General features: G+C 41.4%; 1 long non-coding RNA gene across 7 annotated transcripts in view; it reads right to left on the bottom strand.

The window, feature by feature from the left end:
* The window catches only part of LOC309720572, an 80,502-nt gene that overhangs the window by 41,289 nt on the left and 13,522 nt on the right, over positions 1 to 25,691 (bottom strand). For 5 of the 7 annotated variants that reach the window (XR_014280522.1, XR_014280523.1, XR_014280524.1 and 2 more), the window contains 5 exons: positions 24,692 to 24,756; positions 24,319 to 24,604; positions 21,625 to 21,729; positions 21,147 to 21,298; positions 20,837 to 21,054 (listed from right to left, as the gene is read on the bottom strand). This is a non-coding gene — a long non-coding RNA (uncharacterized lncRNA). The remainder of the gene's footprint in view (positions 1 to 20,836; positions 21,055 to 21,146; positions 21,299 to 21,624; positions 21,730 to 24,318; positions 24,605 to 24,691; positions 24,757 to 25,691) is intronic. The other 2 variants (XR_014280527.1, XR_014280526.1) reach the window with 2 other exon arrangements.

The following is a 25,691-nucleotide window of genomic DNA, read 5'->3' as shown; positions in this document are numbered from 1 at the left end:
TGTTTCTCCACTTTTTTCCTGTTTCAAAATCAAACACCAGTTTGTGAGAAGATTATCTTCTTTTTTTAACAGGCATTGGTTTTGCATTGGCCAATTTGCCAATTGTATGTTAAAAATGTTCGTATTTTAATATTCAAAAATGTTTTCACCCAAAACATATGTGCACTACATGTCAGTAAAAATACTATGCAAATATTGCTGTCCTTAAATGCTGAGTAAACACTGACTGATTGTATCTCTTGTACTTTATCAACGCAGTATCTAAAAACTTTGCACTGTAGTGGTTAAAACCTCATTATAATAAGAGTTAAAAGCACATTCGGTTATTAGGTTTATAGGGTTACTGAATTATGATGAACGGTTGGTAGATTTGTTTTTAACATTATCTGCCACCCTTCTCCAAATCTGTGCCCCCACCTGGCCCCCCCAACAAAACTTTTCTAGACACACCACTGAGTATCTCGGAGCTTTTATTGTTGCTGCTTTTACAGCAATAATATTTTTGGTTGTTTATTTTTATTCTGCACTTACAGAATTAATATGTCAACAATAATGTTGAAATACTTTTTTGTTTTCGTGTACTTCATTGATCCCCTGTAGGGAAACTACTCTCTGCATTTAACCCACTCACTCAGTGAGGCAGGGAGCAGTGCTTAGGGACGCTGCCTTGCTCAGGGGTACCTCAGGGTAGCTGTTCAGTGGATTTGAACCCCTGACCTTCCGATTACGGGGCGAGCGATCTACCTACTGAGCTGAAAAGTTAAATGTAGAGCTCGATTACTGAAGTTCAGGTTCATAACCTAAACTTACATTTATTCACATTTTATAATAATAAAAAAGACATGACAGCACTGACCGAGTGCACAAAATAACAAGAAAAGTTTTTACTGAAGTTTAAATCCGTCGGGATAATTTCCCAATCACTCAAAAAAACTGTTGAGTGAAATGTGATTACTGCAAGTTTTCTGTGTGTTTAGTTCTTTAAGCACAATTTAAAATGTCAAATCTGTTCACATCAAATGTAATGGCTTGCACACGTTCAGCGTACACCAAACACATTCCTGAATGATTCATTATGTGAATCAATAAACTTTGGATTTTATATATTTCAGTTGCATTTTACTCAGAATTATTGCTTCAGGTTTATTGAGAGTGAAGAACAATTGGAGAAGTCGCCTCCTGCTGGCCATTGGACAGAATACAGGTTTCATGCACTTCAGAACCCGCAGACGCTACATCCATCTTTTATATACAGTACGCTGTTTCTTCCTGTGACGCTGGACGTTTTCCTCACACGACAGAACACCCGCGGATGACGCTGACTGTGACCTGATGCTAAACTAATAAAATGTGTTCGTTTAAAGCAGCTTCAGCCCCGGCTCAGCAGCCAGCACGGCCGTCTGCAGCTCACGTTTGCTGTCTGTGTTTTCCATGATAGTGAGCCATGGCTTAGACGAAGCCTCTGCATTTACAGTACAACTTAAACTTTGGGACAGATGGCCTGACGTTCTGTTTAAGCTCAGAGGGTTTCCCGCCAGCATACTGTAAGCCCGGCGACCCAGGGTGCCTAAGTTGCCCCCTGTCGGGGCTCAGCACCCGAGGAATATTAGACATAAACAACAGCACTTAAATAAGATATTCATCGTTTTGACCTGCTGCACACCTGTGCAGGATGCACCCTGCATATGAGAGCCTCAGGCTGTTGGTGATGGAGAGCATGCAGCAGCTGCTGAGATCGAGGCTGTAACGCTGATCTAATATCAGACTGCAGTTATGTGGTTTCAATAAATGTGTTTTGATGTGCTTAATAAAACCAATCAATCAATTAAACAGGAGATATGAGCGTGCTGTCAAACTGCAATAATGGACACACAAGTGTGTGTGTGTGTGTGTGCTGTACTGTAAAACACACAGAAACTTGCAGATGTTCTCTACCCCAGCCCTCAGGAAAACACACAAAATTGCTCATTTATGTGCAACATTTACACACACGCAGACACACACACAGACACACACACACGCAGACACACACACACACGCAGACACACACACAGACACACACACAGACACACACACACGCAGACACACACACAGACACACACACACACAGACACGCAGACACACACACAGACACACACACAGACACACACACACACAGACACACACACAGACACACACACACACACACACACAGACACACACACACACACACGCAGACACACACGCAGACACACACACAGACACACACACACGCAGACACACACACAGACACACACACACACACAGACACACACACACACGCAGACACACACACAGACACACACACAGACATGCAGACACACACGCAGACACACACACACGCAGACACACACACAGACACACACACACACACAGACACACAGACACACACACACACGCAGACACACACACAGACACACAGACACACACACAGACACACACACACACACGCAGACACACACGCAGACACACACACACGCAGACACACACACAGACACACACACAGACACACACACACACACGCAGACACACACGCAGACACACACACACGCAGACACACACACAGACACACACACACACACACAGACACACAGACACACACACACACGCAGACACACACACAGACACACAGACACACACACAGACATGCAGTCAAGCAGGCAAACGTGCATGAAGTCACATTTTTTTACTACAGCGTCTCAGATTCTACAAAAACGCACACAGACGTGGGCGTGATGACACACAGCATGTCTTATCCAAACTGCAGGCCGGGACACAGCAGATGAGTCCTGGGGGCAGAAACAGTGAACCACACGGCTAAAAATAAACACAAATACACATAATACAGCTAAAGTGAGCACGGCGCTCACGGTCGCAGGGTTGACAGTCATCCGCTCGTTAAATCCTGTCTTCTTAACTGTTTATGGGGCCAGGTTCTTTTTTCATGTCCTCAAAACTAACTGGGAACCAGTTTGAAACACTTAGTTCTCCCAGGTGTTAGAATAAAGCGACACCCATGTAAACTAAAATTTACAACGACTGCCAAGTTAGGAGGAAGTTAACTACAGACGATCCAACTGGAGGATTCCTAAAAAACAAAAACCTTCAGCTCTGCTGGAAGAAAAGAAAACGAAATCTCAGCCATGTTTGGAGGAGAATGGTAAATGGTAAATGGCCTGTATTTATATAGCGCTTTTCTAGTCCCTAAGGACCCCAAAGCCCTTTACATATTCACACACACATTCACACACTGGTGATGGCAGCTACATTGTAGCCACAGCCACCCTGGGGCGCACTGACAGAGGCGAGGCTGCCGGACACTGGCGCCACCGGGCCCTCTGACCACCACCAGTAGACAACGGGTGAAGTGTCTTGCCCAAGGACACAACGACCGAGACTGTCCAAGCCAGGGCTCGAACCGGCAACCTTCCGATTACAAGGCGAACTCCCAACTCTTGAGCCACGATCGAAAGACAAGTATCAGACGCCAAAAACAGACCAAACTTCAGCTGAGAGAATGTGACCAACGAGATGATCGGCGTTCGGTGAGGCTGTGAGCTTTAAAAAGCTGAGCTTGAAGACGAGCTGACTGTGAACAGAGCCGGAAAGGCCCAACGAGTTTTTACGGTCTCTTATTTAAAGAGTTAAAAGCACGAGAACCTCGTCCGGTGTAGGAGACGCTCAGATATCAACACTTGTTTACTATGAATACAGTTGCATTTCAGTTTTGCAACAGTCGTGTTAAAGGCAGCTGCGGAGGAGAGCGCGCACAGAGCTTTTTAACACAATCCTGGAGGGCGAGGGGACGATGAAGAGAAGTGTGCTGGTGATGAAGCTGATGAGCCGCGCCGTGAAGCTGAGCGAGCAGCAGTGTGGCTCCATGCTGATCACGGTCCGTTACAAGCATCAGAAAGGAGGGTTTCTATTATTCGCTCACGATTTGTCGGCACGCGTCACAGTCGTTAGTCGGTGAAGTCACGGTGGCTACATCCACCGTCCACGACGGACGCAGGTGACTAAGCATGCACGGTAGAAAAATGAATGAATAATAAAAGTAATAATAAAATCAGGCAAAGTCAAATAGAGAAGAAAAACATCTTTGCACTTGAGCTGCTTCCTGATGTGCCAGCTGTGCTTTTGATGCTTCTGCACCTCCGTCACAGGGCAGGGATGGATGGAGGCACTTCTCTCTGCTGCGGGGAGACATCGTGGAGGTCGGAGGAGTCGCAGGGACTTTGTTTCCAGAGGTAAGGGTTCTGCTGAGTTTGCACATTTTTTCTTTTTTGCTCCGCCTTCCACTCGATGGTCATGCTGATGTTGTAAAAACGACTCGGTGAAAGATCGGGGAGATTTGTGGTTTGGGTTAAAACGACCCGTTAACGGCAACAAGCCTGTTCGTTCACACGTGACGGGAGTGATCGCTGTCACCTTTGACATCGAGCACAGAGCCACAGCACACACGGCTCTGCAGACACCCATCAGCCACGCCGGCACCTTTGAGGAAGCGGTACAGACTGAGGCCTCGGCGATCAGCCTGGCTGGACTGCTACAGCGGTTCCAAGTGTAGGTGTCTAAAACCAGATGCTGACTGGTGTGCACACGAAGCTGCGTCTCCGTAGATGCCAGAGGGACGAGGCGTTGTTGCTGCTGCGTTACATTTCAGCCACGTTGAAAAGCTTTGATCAAACTTGTCTTGAACTTTAAGAGCTCGCTGTTACCATTTGTGCAGTGATAAACATTCAAATGTGTGAACTCAACATTTTAAACACATAATACGCCCTAATGCTCACACACACACACACACACACACACACACACACACAGACTTATGGCTCGCTGCCAGCGTCCAGCTGTACAGCCGTTAATGATCAGTGAAGTGATGACCACCAACGGACTGGTAATGAACCGAGCCAGACAATGAAAGAAGCGTCTGCACGCCCCGCCACAGTGCACGCACACACACACACACACACACACACACTTACACTACATTGTAATGGAACAAGATGGCCGATGCGTCAACACAGAGGTCACTGGGTGTGATGGGGGAAAAGCGAGGCTGTCGGGGGTTAATGGCGCGAGAGGGTGTGGGGTTCACACACACACACACACTCCCACGCACTCCGGGGTTTGTTTTCGTGCAGGTGTCGCCCGCTCGCACACGGAGGGAAGCGAAGGCGGCGGTGAAAACAAGGAGCTGCCTTCCAGTCTGCAAAAGTTTTCCAAACAGATCAACTGCAACCGAAAACGGTTTGCGGACACAAAATGGCGGCGCTGGCCGGGAGTGCTTTGGTGCCACTGTAGAGCTGCAGGAGGGAGGCGACGCTCGAGCCTCCTGGTTTTTGCTGCAAAAAGAACATTTTTCCTCCTCCGGTCCTTCTGCCGTCGAGCCCGAGCCCATCCAGCTTTTGTGAGGTGCGTTCAGGGTCGTGGTCGTCTTGTTAAAAGAAGTCGTTTCCACTCACAGTCTTCGTTTTAGCCTCTCACGGTGGAGTAACTCTGTGTGATCCTCTCAAAGGGAATTAACATCACGGCTGTTTGGGCTTTCTTGATGCAATAAAATATAAAAACCTACAGAAAACGTGCGAGCCGCCGTCGCAGTTTCACAACGCTGAAAAATCCTGAAAGTGGAGATAAAATCGTCCCGTTTGAGTCGAGATTACGTTCCTCTTCTCACTTTATTCAACGTTTTCCTACAATTACACGGAATTTACTCGACTGCAGAGCAGCGTCCTGGTGATCGTCGGTGTCCAAAACGTCTCGAAATAACGTACATCAACCTAGTTTTAATTAAAGAACAGCATGAATGTAAAACTCTGAGAGCTCCAGGTTGAATCCATCGTTTTAAATGTCGCACTTTGAATTTACCGTCAAGAGTGCAGCGATTTCATATTTCTGCTTTTAAACCGTTACGGCTTCGATTCCAAACCAAGTCAGGACATCAGAGTGTTTGTGTGTGAATACTTCAAAGATGGAAAAGAAATACGGAAAGTGTAAGAAATTTAAAATTAGGAATTTTTATTCCGTTACTGAGTTAATTAACTTTAATGTCAGAGCGTTGGATTTTATTTTAGCAGAACAAGGTAAAGACACTAAAAAAAAGTTGAAATAAAAATTTATAGAACAGGATATTAAATAAATGTATTATTTAATATGTATATATATGTATATATTTGTGTGTTTTAATGAAGCGTTTCATCTCTGGAGGTAAAATAGAAAAAACACAAAATATGTAAAATATTTCCAGGTCACGTGAGTTTTAAAAACAATCCAGACGAGTTATTAAGAAATCATTATAGAGTAAAAAAAACTTCTCTGGTAATAATAATTAAAAATATACAGTTACACCTCATTTAAATAAAATCAGCACTTCTGGAGTTTTTATGCAGCTCAGTGTGTTTTAATGTTGATAAAAAAGTTGGATAAAGAAATGATATAATGTATGTATTTTACACAGCATATATTTGTTACCTGTAATAGAAGCAGACGATCGTTGTTTTATTGAGGTTTCATTATCAAAGAACTCTTTCTGGATGCTTCTTTACTTTTGTGTGAGAAAAATGAGATTTTTCAATCACTTTGATTCTTACATGCATTATTACAGCCTTTCGTTTATTACTGCAGTAATACTTCACTTGGTTTGTGCAGGATTAAAGGAAAAACTAGAAAGCGAAAATTTCTGAAGAAATTTTAAGTGTGCCTATGCCGCCGCTAATCAGTATAGTTTGCCATTCAAACGGCTACAGAGAGCAAAACTCACCGGAGCAGCCATTCTCCACCATGAACTATGGTAAAACCAAACACCGCTCACGCCTCACAGATGACAGCTTACAGTTTTGTGTAAAGATGAGGTGACTTCGTACAGCCCCAATTTGTAGACGCTGTGCGCAGAGGTTCATAAGCAGACCCGACAATGTTTGCATGAACACACTTTGAAGCATTACGTTATGGACCACTTTTCACACATAGTTGCTGTACCCACACAGCCGGCTGTAGCTTTTCATCTCATAGCCCGACACATACAAAAAAAAAAAAAAAAAAAAAAAAAAAGCAGAGAGAGCACAGACTTTACACCTGAGAGGCGTGATTGCAGATGCCGCTGAGGTGGGTCCACCTCCCCTGCAGCGGCACTGCAGACCACGCCCTGCCACACACATCAAACACGTAAAATAAATATTTATGCACTTTTCATTCACTTTTTGTTTTTTGTTATTTTTACACAGTGTTCTGAATGATTAACAATAGTCTACAGCCAATCTTGTGTATTATTATACAAACTTTGGTTGTAAGATTCAGATAACTATTTAATAAAAGCTAAATATTTTATATGAGAGTAAGAAAGAAAAGTATATCTTTGTCTCATACTCTCATCAGACAATACATGAACCTCTCAATAAACAAAATATTTGCTCGGCTTAAATGACAAACCGCTATTTTACACAGTGGAACACTTATTTTTAAACAAAACCAATGCAGTTCGCCACTGACAGTGCTTACCTTTGCACATCACAGTAAACACTGAACCAAGATGGCGCCCACGCGAACGAGAAATCTGAACTACGGTGTCCTGCAGAGGACAAATGGTCAAAATTGCTAAAATTTACAACATATATGCAGCTCAACAGCGACACCTTGTGACTTATTCCAGTCACTACCTTACATATACATAACGTCTTACCTGACATTCAGTTCACCGGACACTCATACTGAATCACCAGCCCATATAAATGAAAAATAAGTCCAGCAGCCAACCAAGAGTCATCACGAAAGACTAGGGGTGACACGACAGCGTGAGCGGGCCTGGGTGTCAGCCAGCCCAGCCTGGGTGTCAGCCAGCCCGACCTGGGTGTCAGCCAAGCCGCGCTAGCCAGCTAGCCGCCATGCGGCGGTGAAACGAGAGCGTGAGGCGGCCTGGGTATCAGTCAGCCCGGCCTAGGTGTCAGCCAAGCCGCCCTAGCCAGCTAGCTGCCATGCGGCGCTAGCAGTAACATCGTGAGAGATATGGGACTTCTTGATAAAATATGGGACTTCTTGATAAAACGAGCAGATATTTGAAGTTTACACCCCTACATTCTCGCCTGAAAATAGGGGAGGCTGTCATAAAGTTCAAAATCAGTAACTTAGCGCGCACAGCTGTATAGAAACGCCATCGTGCTAGCTAGCACGCAGTACAGTTATTGTAACTGTCAGCACAACGAAAATAAACTACACCTAAACTCGGTTTATATCTGACCCAAATAGAGTGCAGTTAATAACGTCTTACCTGAAATTCAGTTCACCAGCCGCCTGCTTCTCCTGCATTGGGTTTCCCTTATCCACGATTGAGCTCCGCGTTAGCCACCACCGGTCGATCGGTGTTTCTTTCCCCGCATACGAGGGGAAGAGACATATACCGGTGGCTAACGCGGAGCTAGCTAGCCACCGGTATATGAACAACTCAGTTATTTTTTCCACATCGACCAGCATCATCGGCCCATATAAACGAAAAATAAGTCCAGCTAAGACAAAGACTGTTTGCGGAGCGATCGGGGGTGAAAGGAGTTAGAGACGCCTCACTGAAAGCCAAGCCTGGGTGCTTTTGAGCGAAGCGGCGCTAGCTAGCCGGCTGGCCAAACTAGCTAGCCGGCTAGCAGCAACATCGTGAGAAATCTGTTGCTAATATGGGATGTTTTGACAAAACGAGCAGATATTTGACGTTTACACACCTACATTCTCACCTGAAAACCGGTCGATCGGCGGCCGCCTCACATGTTTCTTTCCCCACATATGAGGGGAAAGAGACACATACCGGTGGCTAGCTAGCTCCGCGTTAGCCACCACCAAACAACTCAGTTAGTTTTTCCTCATCGACCAGCATCATCGGCCCATATAAACGAAAAATAAGTCCAGTGTGAAACAGTCGCTTGGCGAGCGATCGGGTGGTTTAGCGAGTGTCAGCCTCTTAAGTTTAAGACAAGCCCGGCTGCTTTTTAAGCGACGCGGCGCTAGCTACCCAGCTAGCGTCAGTACACAGGAACTACTTCCGGTAGTTATACAAAATAAAAGCGTCCACAGGGACACAGCGGCCGCCTCGCATTACTCCCGACATACCACTAGAGTGAGCCAGCACACCACAAATGAAGTTTTCTTGTTCTCCATTCATTTCAATGGGAAAAAACTTGCATTAAAATATTCATATTTAAAAAACTATAGAAGTAATAAACACCAAAAGTCATAGCAACTCATTCCAGCTCCAGCCGCACACAATGATATATCATATGTGAACCTTGTCTCAAAACTGTGGGGCGAGTTAAGGTCCAAAATTTCAGGCGGAAAAAGAATAATAATAATAATAATAATAATAAATCCGAGCAATAGTAATAAGTGTGCCTTCGCATAGGCACACTTAATAATAACCTGCAGCAGGTTTATGATGCATAGATGTGGCCGAACGTTGATCAGACATCGGTGAATAAATCAGTGCTCCTTTATGTTTGCGATATTTAAGTGTAAATGATGGACAATAAGTGCAATAGTGAAATTAACTTTCCTAAATTTAGTGAAAACGTGGTGCGGCTATTCGATGTTTTGGTAATAACTGTTAATAAGCAGGATTTGTGTGGTTGTGTTCACAGTGTCGTGTTCACAGTGTCGTGTTCACAGTGTTGTGTTCACAGTGTCGTGTCCACACACAGACGACAGACGAGCCGCCGTTAAAAAGAGGAACTTCCTGTTGGGAGCTGAAGCCTCACGTTTAGCGCGACGTCTCATCGTGTTTTTGACCCCGTGTTGTTGTATAAACTCGTGTCAGGTTATGTCAACATTAAAGTACTGTTCAGCCATCCACACTTCCTGTAGAGCACCTGCCAATCACAGTGTGTGGGCGGGCACAGTGACATCATCACATGTAGCCTAGGATGTGCCCCGACCCTCGCCCAGTATGAGCTGGGAGACGCACTGCGACCCTCTGCCGGGTGACACTGGTACCACCGTGAAGAGTTTTGCTTCTGATTACAGCAACTTTATTTATTTAGTTGTTTCTGATATGAAATGAATAAAATGTTCAGGTTTCAGTCACGCTGTGCAGTTTCGTGTCGGGCAGAAGAAATCCAGATTACGTCAGGAGCTCTGCTCGACGTCTACGTGGTTCTCAAACGCTTGCTGGTCGACAGGGGCAAGAAAGATTTCAAATTTTAAATCTATCCACTGCTTTAATCAATCATAAACAAAGGTAAATATAACAGCTGTGAGGCTACAGATGACCAAAACTACAAATACAGAAACTTTAAAAATAATGTTAATGTGGGCAAAATTACACAAAATTCAAAGATTTTGAACTCTAATATAAATTAATTATATATAAACAATTCTAACATTTAACACAGTAACAATTTTCAGCTGGTTTATATTAGAATATAACAGGTGTGACGCTGAATTAAAAGCAGAAATGCAAATAAAATTAATTTATAGATATAAAATAAAATAACACAAAGGTAACTACAGACGCAAATGTCAGAAATCCATTTGTCACATTTTATATCTGAACACCCACACTTTTTTAATATATTTATATTATTACTATATATTTGCTGAGGTGTACAGTGATCAGGTGTGTCCCTTTTGGGAAACTACTTTCATCCCGTCTCTCCGGATCTACATTGTGGGAAACTTTCCTAGGGATCAACCAGCTCCAGAAAGTTAAGACTTGTGAGTGTGAACGGGAAGTGTTTATCTGAACTCTGGATACATCCATACTGAAACTCCGAGGTAATACGGAGCTGAAGTGAGAGCTAACATAGTAAAGTGCTGGTTTAGGGGAAAGTGGAAACAGGATATGACAGAGTACAAACACCGTCACCGTCTGTGACCTGCACGGTTTATCTGTGAGCCAGGTCCTAATCTGCTTTGGTTTTAGAAAATGAGAAAAACTGGAATAATTAAGTTTTCCCGTGAAAATATCTCAGATGAAACTGGATCCAGAGATCATTCTGGTTTCACAGGCTTACTTAAGTCTCACAATGCTCTGAATGCTTTACATGAACTTCGCTTCGGCCACGTCGGCTCTCCCACTAACAACACGTGCACGAACACGGTCCTGTCCTTCAGTGCTGTTCTCCGTTTTGTATAGATACAAGTTTGAGGGAACCGTTTCATATTTGCGTGATCTATTGTCTCATCATTCAATCACCCAGGTAGGAAACGCTAATCTATCCCCAAATATTGGGAATTCCTTTGTTCACAAACATAAAAGTGTATGCTCTGCTATTACTAGAGATGGACCGATCCGATATTACGTATCGGTATCGGTCCGATACTGACCTAAATTACTGGATCGGATATCGGAGAAAAATAAAAAATGTAATCCGATCCATTAAATATCACGAAAGCACCTCACAAAACTTGCAACACACCGTAACTCACCTCAGAACGTTAGCATGTCGGAGCAGTATGCATCATGTGATAGAGCGGCTGTGGCATGGGGACCTGTAGGTGGTCTGGATAGCATTTGGAGCTTCGCTAGCAACCCGGCATTTCATCTCCGACAAAGTTATCCCGAGAGAAGTAAAGCAAGTGTGTAAGTCCATCTCTGAATGTTTGTAAAGCATTCCTGCATTAAGCTTAACAAACGATATATGGAGCGACTGCCTCTTCTTGCTGCTACTTCAATCATGAAACTGCTTAACGATCAGCTGATCGGCTTTTCTGTCGCGAGTCCGTCTCTCTGGTTTGTTTTTGGCCCACTTTGCACCAGAAAGAGGAAACCTTTGGCTGAACAACAGCAGCACGTTTAAGCTTGATCAGCTGTTGTTAGAATTTATTTATTATTACTTTCTACTCGAGGATCTTTTTCTACGTAGCTGACGCTGGTAACTGTGCAGGGGCGGAGCTAGCAAAGTTTAGCCAGGGGGGCCGATAGGGCATTAACAGGGAAAAGGGGGCACAAAGACATACTTTTCTTTCTTATTCTCATTTAAAATGTCTAGCTTTTAATAAATAATTATCTGACACCCAAAGTTTTAATTTGATGCAAAATAAATAGAAGTCCATTACTGTATATAGTAACTATTAAGTCTAATATATATACCCTAGTAAGCTATAGTACTTTTTCCTTTGGGAAGGTACCATCTGTGCAGTCTGCAATTTTGTTGAAGAGAGATGTTGAATCTATTTAATATTTCTTGAAAAATAATTGATTTCTGTGCATTTTTTTTCACACTGCATCAAATTAAGGTTGATTACGTCGATTAAGCATCATGAGGTGGCGCGTGAGGGGTGGTTCCCTATTTTTTATTTATTTATTTTTGTTGTTGCTGGGAGTTGGAACCCTATTAGTTAGGCTGCTTAATATTTATGCTAAGTACTCTTTAAAATACCAGAATAGGGAGGATGGTGTAGGTTTAAGTTTATTAGATTGATCAGTATTGCTGAACTATGAAATTTTTTTTTTTTGCATACAGGTATAACAGAATAGCTTTAGTGTAGTTGTTGTTTTAAACTTGAGTATGAACTTATACAAAATGCAGCAAGATATTTAAAAAAAACAGTTTTGTTGATTAAAAAACACTATATCGGATTCATATCGGTATCGGCAGATATCCAAATTTATGATATCGGTATCGGTATCGGACATAAAAAAGTGGTATCGTGCCATCTCTAGCTATTACATTTTAAAAAATACTAAAAGAAAGAATTTATTTTATTGTAAAGTGTAATTTTGGACAGATGGATCAACAAACGCAGCTCTATCAGCTTTTTTTTTTAAACCCACCACACTTCACTCACAAAATATTCAAGGTTAACAAATGCTGATTTTTTTTCAAAACATCATGTTCTTCCTCATCTCATTTATTTCTTATTTAATAATTTATTAATTAATCTAAGTCTTGAATGACCCACGCTGCCCTCTGGATGCAGAGAACAAGCGTTGCTGGAACCTGGAGCACAGAAGCTGCCGTCTGGTTGTATTTCAGACTTCGCGTTCTTGTGTTTGCAGAGAAGAGCTCAGAGCTGGTTTCCACTCTGCTGCACATCCACAATGGGAGCTGCCCAGTACGAACACACACTGTGCTTTTAATAATTACCGTCCACTTCCATGCATGATATTATTGTATGTATTACTGTAGGGTCTACCTTCAAAATATAAAGAGCCTCAATATTTAAAAAAACTGAATTGAATATTATGATCTTACAGCTGACATCTCTAATTATAGTTTAATAAGAGGTATTTTGTGAATAAATAAAACCTATAATTTATTTATACTGTATAAATATTAAAAGTACTTCTACAATAAAACAAAAAAATTAATAGTTTCAAACAATTTAAATGAAAAACATTTTTACGTGTATTTATTTCTTAAACTTAAAACATGATAAAGTTGTTTCAGTTTATATTCCTGAGAGTTTTCATTACAAGCAGTAAAAAAAATGCAAATCTGAAACCTGCTAAAATAAATAGATAAATCCCCACAAACACTTTCTTACATGACAATGCTGACGGATGCCAATAGGCACCAGTATGGCCCCCAAACTTTATGAACTGGTCTGAGTCTGGATGTACCGTGTACGGTACTCTACACCAGCCTTTAACATTTGGTTCTTTCTCACTAGCCTGCTGCATTAAGACGTTCTTTCGAGTACTGATACACAAAATGTGCACTGTATGCACTCACTGTGAGTGTACTTTAAAACTGTGTTGCTCCGTTACTGATTGCCATCATTGACTGTGACACAGAGGCTGTGTTCACATGTACGGGAGGATTTTTCCTCAGCACAGTAAACTCAAATGTCAAAGAACATGAAGAAGAATTTCCCTTAAAATCTGAGATTATTGTACAAAATCTGTCACGTAATAGGACAGAGGGAGACGTTAAACCTTTCTGTATTTGTAACATGTGGTAGTGCAACAAAACGCACACACACACACACAAACCTACCTTAACATGAATGATTCTAATGTTTTTGGCCACTTCACAACATTTAAGATTAAAACAGGTCGGTGCAAGTAACATATAATATAGCATAAATATATGTGATCAAAGTTTAGTTTAAAATATTTGTAAGTATTTAAATTATTTTTATTCGTTTACATTTACAATAATTCATTTTGATAACGTACAAACGTTTTGCTTTGAATTGTTCTGAACTATACAGTAAGGAACCGTTCAAAAGTAAAAATAGTTGATTACAAGTCTGGAACTTTGTTAATGTAGAAAAGTGTTCAAGTACTTTCAGCAAAGTATTTGTACTTTGTATGTACGTAGTAATTATGCAGCAGAACAAACACAGTTTAAAACTGTCAGTCACGTATGGAGTAAAACGTCTGGTTTTTATATCAATCGTTTGCACTTTTCCAACTAAGTTGTTAAAATAAAGTTCAGCTGTTATGGGTATTACAGATGAAGTAAAATTAAAATGTAATTATACGACAATTATTATTAATTATTATTATTATTTAGGAATTAACGGGATGGACAAAATAACAGAAACAGCTCGATACAAGAACAATAACCTCATAAAACTTTCTACATTCCCCTTTTCACTGCTAAATTTCACCAAAAACAAACAATGTTAACCAAATGTTGGATTTCTTTGCAACCCGGTATTTTTGACAGTTCAACATCTTCTCTGTCTTCTTCTTCTTTCTTAAACTTTCTCTCAACTTTCAAACGGTTTCTTACCACGACCACAAAGTTGATTATTTTTATGTCTTGTACATCAAGTTTAAAATATTAGCATAGTGTGTTGGTGTCACAAAAGGTCATACAACCCCTTTGTATGACACTATCAGGAACACTGACCATATAACTGTAATAAAGGTGTAATGTATCACAGAATAGTGTGCCTAATAAACTGGCAGCTGAATGCTTTTCACAGATGCTTGCAGTGTGTTTGTTTGAGTCACAGCTGAACTGTTTGCACAGAGTTTGGTGTGTTTGAATAAATGAAGGAGACATTTTATTTTTCATGCCCGCTCCTACAAAACAGAAACGTGTAGATTAATCCTGACCTTACAGATGTAATCGAGGATGTAAACAACATCCAATTGCTCCTTGGGGTCACTGAACGCAGCCGAGGTCGGCCCCTGAAAACGAGATTTAAACCTACACGAGCGATTGTGTGTTTGGGAGTAAAGGGATCGCTGATTTTAAAAATACAATAACTGTTGTTAGTCTTTCACCTCCAGAATCGGACTGAAATAATAACATGCAACAATATTTAGAGACTGCAGAGCTCCTGTAATCTCATTACAGTGAAGTCTGAAAAGCAAACCTGCACTCACGTGTGTTTTGTCTGTTGCTGAACGACCTCAGCTCGGTTTTAATCCCATGAAACTTCCTGTTATTTCCATTTTATGATCCAGATTTAAGGTCAGATCTCCTTATCCAACACCTCATACAACAACAACAACCAGCACATGGCTCTTCTGCTTTCATTTCCCTTCCACCTCCACGTTTTAGACTCCCCCAAACACACCGGCACAAACAACCTCAGACCATCGGGTGGTCCAGGAGGGAGTCTACTGCCCCCTCATGGACCCCAACTGAACAGTTCCACAGCAGCTCGTTCACACATGGACCAGTATGCTGACATATTTGGTCCTGTGCTATTTACTCTGTATGTTAGCAACCTGAATTAAAGCGAACGACCTGCTACAACTTCACAGATGTACGCTGATGATGCCATCAACTATCCACACGCTAAACCAAACAGGAGACTGCAGAAGAACTCTGAGTTATACTGGTCCACATATCCGATCCATGTTTGCATCCCAGTGTCAGTAACACTCTGGAAAGGGATCCAGATGTGTTTCAGTAACAGGAAAACGACGATCAGTATCAGAAAATATGAATGTAACAAACTTAAAACACAGCGAAGAGACTTAAAAGTAGTTTGCCTAACTTCAGACGTCTCCTCCTGAGAATGGAGGGAAAGTGTTTTTTGTGATTTCCTTCCTTTTTGGAGCTAAAAGAGGTCACTCAAACACACCAGATATCCAGAAAGCCCAGGATGTGTCCTCGACAACGGGGCAGCTCAAAAGATAGACCAAAAACAAATGTGCATTAAAGAGGACATTAATTAATAAGTTGGTTCCCATAAGGATACTGTAGGCTCTTTAGTTTACATTATAAACCACTTTGATGTGACTGCTGTTGTGTTTTGGCTCTATATAAATTTAAGTGAATTAAATTGAATATTAGGAAGAGTTTGTGTTCTTTAAGTTTGACGGGATACGTGGTTATGTGTTTGTTTTATCATCCACATGCTTCTGCTCTTGTCTGTGAATAGATTTCTAGATGTAGCGTCTACAGATAGGCTGCAGATAACAAAGAGTATGTTCAGATAAATTACACAGACTTTGAAACTCTCCTGCCTGCAAAGCAGCTCCGTCCAAACCATCAAACCTGTAGCATCTGCTTTAACATAGAACAGCACAAACCTGTCCCGCTGTCTCGTCTTATGTGGGACTGCATTGAGGTTTTAGTCTTTTTTCCTACATTCTGGTGGTGTCCAGTATTTCCAAGTCAACGCTTCTTTAACTTCAACACCGCAGCAGCAGTCGGCCTCCTTCGGACACGCTCAACCACGAATCATGTGCCTCAGTGGCGATCTGGAGCAGTGATGGAGCACCGATAAAGAATGAAATACTATAGATAAGTGAAGCCGGCGGGAAGTTATTTTTGCTATATTATTCAGTTATGCAGAGTTTACTGTGCCAAACAGCTTCATGGATTTAAGGGAATAAATGAGTGTAGCAATGCATGTTTATATTATTCACATAGAGACTGAGCTGGGGTAAAATACAGTATATTTGTCTGTCACATGCTGAATACCAGACCTGTATCCTGCACACGAGTCACCTGCCACACTGTGGGCAGGGTGAACGGGTCGGGGGGGGGGGTCTCAGATCCAGGATTAGATCCAGTCTGGCTTAGAGTAGACCTCAGATCCATCACAACTGTTTCCATATCCCAATGCATTATTCAGGCTTTCCTATCCTATCTTTAATTCCTCTGGGTGCATATCCGTGTTCAGCAGTGTATGCTTTAATGTTCTGTTAATCAATAATTCATTAAGTTTGTCTATATTAACAGCTCGTGTGGTCATGTCTTTGTTTCTCTTTTAAGTGTAAGAAAATGTGTTATAGAAATCACATTTTCATTTCGAGTCACTCCTATTTTTTCTCTTTAATGAAGAATACATCAGTTATTGCTCGTGTTTTGTAAATAAAATACAAGTTCTATTATTTTTTGCTCTTTTTAATAAAGACGTGCATGCTTACACTGAGAAAGAGTAAAATTACCATTCTTGGTAAAATTTGTTCTGCACGTTCTTTAAATCCTTTGTTGAAATCGTTATCATCAGTAGGTTCTGTTTTTGGTAGCGTTCGTGTGCATTCGTGTCCCTCTGTCAACACCACAGCTCATTTTCAAGTTTTGACTTTATGCTGATAAAACTCAGTGGGGGTGTGGAGTGGGGTCGTGTCTACGATCCATAAAAAAATGTAGCTTACATCCATTTAGCTCTTTAAGGTCAACTTAATGAATTATTGGTGGAAAATTGACAAAAAGCCTTAAAATTTAGGAACTACGACTCTTAAATGTTTGGTGCTTCTAAATGTATTAATGTGCTTTTATTTGATCTTAGATTTTTAGAATATTTGTTCATATTTAAATATCCAGTAACATTGACTTTATTGGTAATCAAAAGATAAATATTACATCTAATTCGCACAGTTATTCAGGTGAAATGTGTTGTGAATATCACAGAAAACTAGCTCTCCGTTTCTACTTCCAGTTTAAGCTCTCGGTTGAGTTTGTATGAGCCGTACGTCATAAACTGCTGCAAATATTTTTAGAATCACTAACCAATGACAACAGCGTCAAGTCACGTGAGTTTGAAAAGCTGCGTTCATGAAAAAAGCCTAAACAGAGCAGGACTGAAACCCTCGTGATGCCGTCCACGTTAGTTCGAGGTCCAGGCTCCTCTTTTTCCTAATGCCACATCTAAAAAATTCAATATACTTTCAGTTATTTATCAATTTGATGCAACACATTTTAAGACCACAGTTTTGTGTTGGAGTAAGCCCAAAGCTCTGGCTCGCTTAAGCGATCAAACCCCAGCAACACTTTTGACGCAGCTTCAACACTGTTTACACGTTTATAACACGTTTATAACACGTTTATAACCTGAGAAAAGTCCATTGTGGTGTGAAATCGATCATACTTGTAATGCTGAGATATGCTTTAACATGCAATAGTGGGACAGTTCCTTACACTGCAGGATGCAAACACAAACATTTAATTAAATTCAGTTTCATTCACACAGCACCAAATCACAACATGTCACAGCTGTCAATTCATCTGTCATCATGAGAAACACGAGTCCAGTGTGACCTCATGTGGGCAAGATTAATAAAATGACTTAAAACATAATTTTGCATTAGTGTAAAAAGTTCACTCTAAAAATCCAACTTTACTTATAGAGCAAAAATAACACCAGTGACCAAAGTGCTCTCCAGTAAAAAACAGATAAATCTCATACATTAAACGACAAAGAAAATTAAACAATATAAACAAAATGAACAAAATAAAGAAGAATAAAAACCCTGACTGCACGCTAACTCTGGTCCTACTCCTAAAATGGAAAAAGGTGTTTTTAAAAGGCCGGATGGGAGTGTTGGGCGGCCGCGTCTGGATCCGTGGCTCTCACAGTGAAGACCATCCCGATGGGCCCGAGCGGCTGCAGGGGGGGATATGAACTAATGAACTCGACGGCTAAATACACAAGATGACACGGTGCCAGGTTTGTGTTACTGCGCTGAGTTTTTGTGATATAATTGAGTTTTGAGCCTGTTTGAGGTTTTAACTCCTGTTGTTGGCCTCCTCAGAGCTCCCACTGTTTGGATCCCCTGATTTGTTTCTGCAGGTTTGGTTTCTTTGTCAATTTTTAAGCTTTTTAATCATTCATAATTGGGGTTGCTCTAAGTTACTTTCACTTCCTTGTCCCTCACATTTAAAGCTGGTGTCCGCTCACTCAGGACTCACCAACGACATATTTCACAATACATTAAATCTGCCGTCCCCAGCCTCTTTTGCGCCACGGACCAGTTTATGTCCGACAATATTTTCACAGACTGACCTTTAAGGTGTCGCGGATAAATGCTACAAATAAAACCAGTACCGGTACCAAAAAAATATTTATTAATAACACACAGGAAAGAAAAAAACAGGGAAACCGAGTTAACGATAAAAACAATAAAAAAAAACAACGATAAAAACCCTGAAAACCATAAATTTCACACCTGAGCTTCAATTCTCGCGGCCCGGTACCAAACGACTCGGGCACCAGTACTGGTCCATGGCCCGGGGGTTGGGGACCGCTGCATTAAATAACCAGCTGCTAGCTTCCTGCTCTCTTAGCACAGGCCTTTAGGCCGTCATCATGTGACCTGATGCTGACGCTCGGCTCAGGTAAAGAATATGACTCCATTTGTGAGCCAATATATCGGCTATTTAAAATACCACAAATAATTGATACAACAGATTTAATCACAGTCCAGTTATTAGTAGCTGGAAGTGCTGCCAGAACCCGCTTGAGCACCACTGAAACGAGCATTTCAGCAGTTGAACGCTAACGTTTAATTTATTAAAACTGGTGGAAAGAAAAACAAGATGTAAGCCCCGGCTAATCCTGCAGTCACACGAGGGAGAAACAGGGGTGCTTTAGTGACGAAGACCAACCACTAACTATAGGACTTTAACCAGAATACAACCAGTTGGCATCCAGCTTAGTCAAGTCCCCTACTGCAAAGACACGTCATAGATGATCCGAGTTAATCGATGCAGACCAGCTTAGATTGTTTACAACCTGCATTTATAAATCAGACTGTAATTATTTGACAGTGATTGTTGGACTGTTTGCAGATCGGTTGCTTTTCTACCATTTTCTACCAATCAGTCTGTGACAGCAAAAACACTGAATGCAACCACTGATTGTTGGTCATCACGGGGAGGTTACTGTGCTCTGGTGTGAGTAAACCCTAAGTTTCAGTGGTGATAATTATGAGCTGGTGTTTGGAGCCATATTACAAATTGTAAAACAGACAGAAATGTTGGTTAAACAAAGTTCTGCTTAAAAAGCCTTCAGCTGGACTTTTAGATGTTGACTTCATCAGTCAAAAGTAGCTTACCTGAAAAACACGCTGCTGTTTTGCTCTTAGTGTCAATAAAGTGGTGTTTGGGATTATAATTTACAAAACAAACTCATCTTATATTCATTAAACATGATCAGGGAAGTGTTTATAGAGTCCATAGATAAATTTTGTCATAGACAATCGTGTTTTTGCAGCCAGAGAAGTCGCCCCCTGCTGGATACTGGAAAAAATGCATTTGCTTTGTTGACAAAAAACCAATTGTAACTTTTTATTTGAATTTTTCTTTTTAATCTCCTTCAATCTGTTTTCAGCTTTCCATCTGAACCAAATTGCACAGTTAATCCACTGTATATAAAGGATGGCCTGAACCACTGTGACATCACCCATCGAGGTGTCCAGTTTGGTTTGTCCTCCTTAGATTGTTGCTGGTGTTTACAGAAATAACCTGAGCTCTCTAGCTTCTCCTTAGCTGAGGACTGGCTGTCTCTGCTTGCAGTTTGTTGCTAGCACACTGATTCATATTGGCAGAATATCGCCTCCATTACAGGTTTCCAGTTATTTAAATCCACACCTTCCAACCAATCAGAATTCAGAAGTTTCAGCAGCATAACAGCACCGAAGACACCAGCCAGACTGAGCTGAGAGTCAACAGCTGCTGTCTCAGTATGAAAACACGAGTCTTACCTTAAACCTCTCCGTCACCTGAAGTCGCGCTCAGTGGATGTCCAGCCAGCCAATCAGAGCCACCGCGGTGCCGCTCGTTCAGAGCCGATGAACCGAGCCAAACGCCCTCCAAATCTGCTGCTGCTGTTGTGCAGTGCTGGACTGAAGACCCATAGCGACGCAGGTCCAGACAGAGACGCCCTCCCGTGCCTCTCCCAGCAGCCTTCAGGAGTGTGTGGCTGAAATACAAAAGAAGAAAGAGGCCGAGGGATGAGTGAGCGCTTCGGCGTGCAGAGGAATGTCTTAATGACTGTCTGTCTGTGTATCTAACCTCATGTCCGTCGTCCCGCTGCTCTTTTATGCTCCAAACCGAGAGTGTGACCTCAGTGCGTGTGAATTAGAGCTTAAACAGACATGAATGAGGAAATGTGAGGCACACAGTGCCTGAGAGAGTCTGAGTATCGTCAACAGTCAACAGAAAACCTGCAAGAGGTGAAAACATGACATTTAATTTCATGCAAGCAGAGAAACACGATTAAATACACTCGACTGACTTACAGCATCACATCTGCATTGTACTGTCATTTTACACTGTGCTGCTACACAGCGCACATACATGTGACACACACTGGAAAATATACTGAAATATTCAAAGACTGACAGTGAAAAATGTGTTTTTAAATGTATTGAAATGCACTCACATTAAATAAAATTAGCTACTTGTTAGTTTTTACTTTCAGTATATTAGCTAGCAAAGCAAAGCAGGTGCATGTGGTTCTCATTAGATGAGGTGAATACTATTGTTTTACTTTGCTCTTTATTTCGTGCTCGAGGGCGTAAAAATCCTGCACTGATGTGTTGATTGCAGTGTCACATTTACCCATTAACACTTCAGGGGAGGATTTTTTTTTCACCTGTTGAGAGAAAGAAATAATGTGCAAGCTAAAATAAGAAATGAGGAAATGCAAAAAGGCTGAGTAGAAAATGTTGTTTTACTCAAATCAAATCTGCATTTTAGCATTTATGTCACTGAACTGATACGAGATAGTGTGCCATCTTAGGACAACCTTACGGTGGCCCTGAGAGGCCAAACGGACTGCAACTAAAGAAAACACCAGCAATAAGAAAAACGCTGCAAAAGCACACAAAACACAACGGAAATAGGAAAAAACACAAGGGAAGTGTTTCTGGGGAGACAATAACCCAAAAAATGCTGAGAACTGAGAGACACTTAAAAGCAGAGGATCTGTCGATTTTGTGAGGAAAGAAAAGATGAACAGTAAGTGTGTTAGCCTAACTATTAGCACAAAAATCCGTCATCAGTATTTTATGAATCATGATAAGACACACCCACCATGTTTTGAGTTCCTGCAACTGGTGCGTTGGGTTATTGTCTCCCCAGAAACACTTCCCTTGTGTTTTTTCCTATTTCCGTTGTGTTTTGTGTGCTTTTGCAGCGTTTTCCATTAATGTTCGCCAGTGTTGGTCAAGTTACTTGAAAAAAGTAATAAGTAACTAATTACCGATTACTTGCCCAAAAAAGTAATCCCGTTACTTTACTGATTACTTATTTTCAAAAGTAATTAATTACTTAGTTACTTAGTTACTTTTTAAAAACACGATTTACAACCTGAAGAGGTGATAAAGTGATAGATCTTTCAGCCCAATTCTACTTTTCCTGCATAATCCATCATACAAAATGTAATCAAATGGAAAAGTCTCTTTTTAAAACTTGTTTTATTAGTTTTAATCTTTTAACTTTATGCATCAAGCAAAAATTTAATTATCTGCAACATTCTCTGACTGGAAGAAATTAGTTTAACATTTAAACCTATTTTCTGCACATTCCAGCACATAAAATAAAATAGTTTTTGTGTTTACACTCAGTCTTTCAAATAGATGCAAGTAAAACACAGCAGAAAATAAATAAAGTCAAAGACTCAGCGGTCCTGTTGCTCTATTTTCACCTGTAAAGCAGGAGTGGGGTAGGCGGAGGTTTACCCTGGTGCAGGTGTGCCGCGGTCAGTGGAAGAATCCATTACGTCGTAGCTACTCGGTGCTTGTTGGAAGTTTAGGGGTTTTTTCGCTGTAAAAAGAAGTTTTCTTCCCACGCACAGCGGACACTAATGTTTTTGTCACTTTTTATGGAATCAAACTCAAAGTAAGGTCAGTACTTCCACGCTTTAAACGCTGCACGCTCATACTCTCTCTGCACTCAATATGTGATCCATTGTTGATCTGCACACAGCTGTTGCCACGAACGGCGCACTCGCTTACGTCACTGTCGTGAGACATTCTCGCAAAAAAAATCACGGTTTAAGTAACGCAGTAACGCAGCGTTCCTACGGGAAAGTAACGGGAATCTAATTACTGTTTTTGCAATAGTAATCCCTTACTTTACTCGTTACCTGAAAAAAGTAATCAGATTACAGTAACTGCCCATCTCTGATGTTCGCTAACCTTCACTTCCTGTTACGGAAAACGTTTAGCCGGTAGCTTCAAGAATCCTGTTTTACCCCCCGGAAGGTCATAAAAACGGGATTTACTTAAAGGGGTTAACTATTCATAAATCAACAGGCTGAGTGGTTGAAGAGATGATTATGAAGCTACATATCAGACTTTAGTATTTTTAATTTCAGCCTCAGCAGGCTGATGATCGAAAAATGCTCTGACATGCAGTTTTATCCAGGTAACTGAAAGTATCAAAATGAATCTGTGCAACAGTATCTGCTCTAAAAACATCTTTTGGGAGTATTTCCCAATTGTTATTAATATTATTATTGTTTTACTATTTAGTGAGTCCAATTTTTCCATATTTCAAATATTATTTTAAATACAGAATATACATATTCTATATAAATATTTAGATAAAAACATTACTGGAAACATTTCTGTCGTAATACTACCAAGGCAAACACAATAAATCCACAGCACCAGATATAAAAGTCCAAAGAACTGCTTTGATAATCGAAGCTGAGATATGGAAACGCAACAAAGACGAGAGAAACACGAGGTTTAAACAACATTATGTGTCATTTTACACGTTTGTTTCTTTAACTGAAGCCCAAAAAGTTGTATTTCACTATGTTGAGATATCTCAGAGATTAAATATGTTCCCAAAATTTGCAGTGGGACAAGTGAGGAAGTAATGACCAGCAGGTGAACCAATCAGGGAGGAGCAGACCATCACAAACACTGACATGAACGCTCAACAAGATGTGAGAGACAAGGAGGCACCAAGTCCAGTAAATAAAAACAACAACTTCTCAGTAGAAACCACAAAGTGAAACAATAATGGAGACATGAACCAAAACACAGGATCGCACGACAGCCAATCAGAAAACCACAGAGTCAAACAGAAGCAGGATCTCAACGATATGACACGAAATCAGAGTCAGCGTTAGAATAATAACGAAATCTTTCAAAGCTTCAAACACTAGAATAAAAAACCCAAACAGGAAGTTAAGCACCAAGACCTCTCACCATCAGCGACCATCACCCACCTGTGCTTCCAACAAAGCCTTTAAATCAAAACTAATTTTTCTTGCGACCACTTTGGCAGCGTGGCTGTCAATCATGTCGATCATGTGATGGTAGCAGCAGGCATGCGCCAGTCCCAGGAGAGTCTGCAGTCGTGGCTTGGATGGCGTTGCTAGCTCCTCATCGCTGACACGATCCAAACACAGACGCTTGGTTCCATCACAGGAAGTGAACAAGAAGTTGAGGTTAGTGCTTCCTGCACTAAAAACACCTTCTGTCCAACGTTAACGTGAAGCAGTCTACCTGTACCTGGGATGTTGATGACCACAGGACGAGGTTAAAGGTCATTCACAGGATCAAATCCACTGATTTAGAAACAGATTTTTAAAATATTACCTGATATTGTCCAGATGTGACTTTGTGTGAAACACGCGTGCTCCAAAGACAGTAAAACTACAAAACTGACAAAAAAAACTACAGATTTAAACATTTAGAGTGACATCATGCATGTTTCCCATAATGCAGTGCAGTCTGCAGTTATTACTGCACAAGAGAGTTCAAAGTTAATGTGCACGATACACAGCACCTACATGCAAATAGAAGATATGTAGTGTGTGCGTGTGTGTGCGTGTGTGTGCGTGTATGTGTGTGTGTGTGTGTGTTGGTGTTGTTGAGACAGAGCCCCCCCCCCCAGACAGTCTGGCGTTCAGCCAGGACTGATCGGGGTCCCGAGACGTCCCAGAGAGTGACCCGAAGACTCGGCTGTCGGTCCGCATGAGCATCAAACACACACACACACACACACACACACACACACACACAGAGCAGTCAGTAGAGTTGAGGGGGGGGGGGGGGGGGGGTGCTATCTGAAGGTAAAGGAGGGGTAAACTCCTCTCTCTCTCTCTCTCTCTCTTGGCTCCCTCTCTTGGACCAATCACAGATCTACAGGCAGATGGAGCTTAAATCCCAGAACAATAAACTTCTGATCAAATAATCCTTAAAAATAAGTAAAAAGTTGAGACGTGACTGCAGATACATGAAGAGGAAGGACTCGCGCTGTAAGGGCCGAGGCAACGATTCAAAGTACTCAGTGCGGACAGAATGTAATAATAATGTTTCCAGATGTCACACAGACTCAAACTGTCCAAATCAAGACGGAAAAACTCCAAAACAAAAATCATAAAATCATTTATTTGCTCCCTGACACATGCAGACAGCGTCACAGCAGTCCTACAAAAGCCTCTGCAGCCGGACCAAAACACCTTTGTACTCTTATTTTGAAGGACGACTTCACTTTTGAATATGGTCAGTAAACAAAAAGTGCATGTACACAAAATCCTGTCACATCTGAGGAAACTCATTAATTTGCCCATAAATAAAGTTCAACGTCTGTCAT

Source organism: Aulonocara stuartgranti (assembly GCF_965226115.1).
Source record: "Aulonocara stuartgranti genome assembly, chromosome: 13".
Taxonomy (NCBI): domain Eukaryota; kingdom Metazoa; phylum Chordata; class Actinopteri; order Cichliformes; family Cichlidae; genus Aulonocara; species Aulonocara stuartgranti.
Note: the sequence above shows the minus strand (reverse complement) of the source record. Positions and strands in the feature narration are given on the sequence as shown.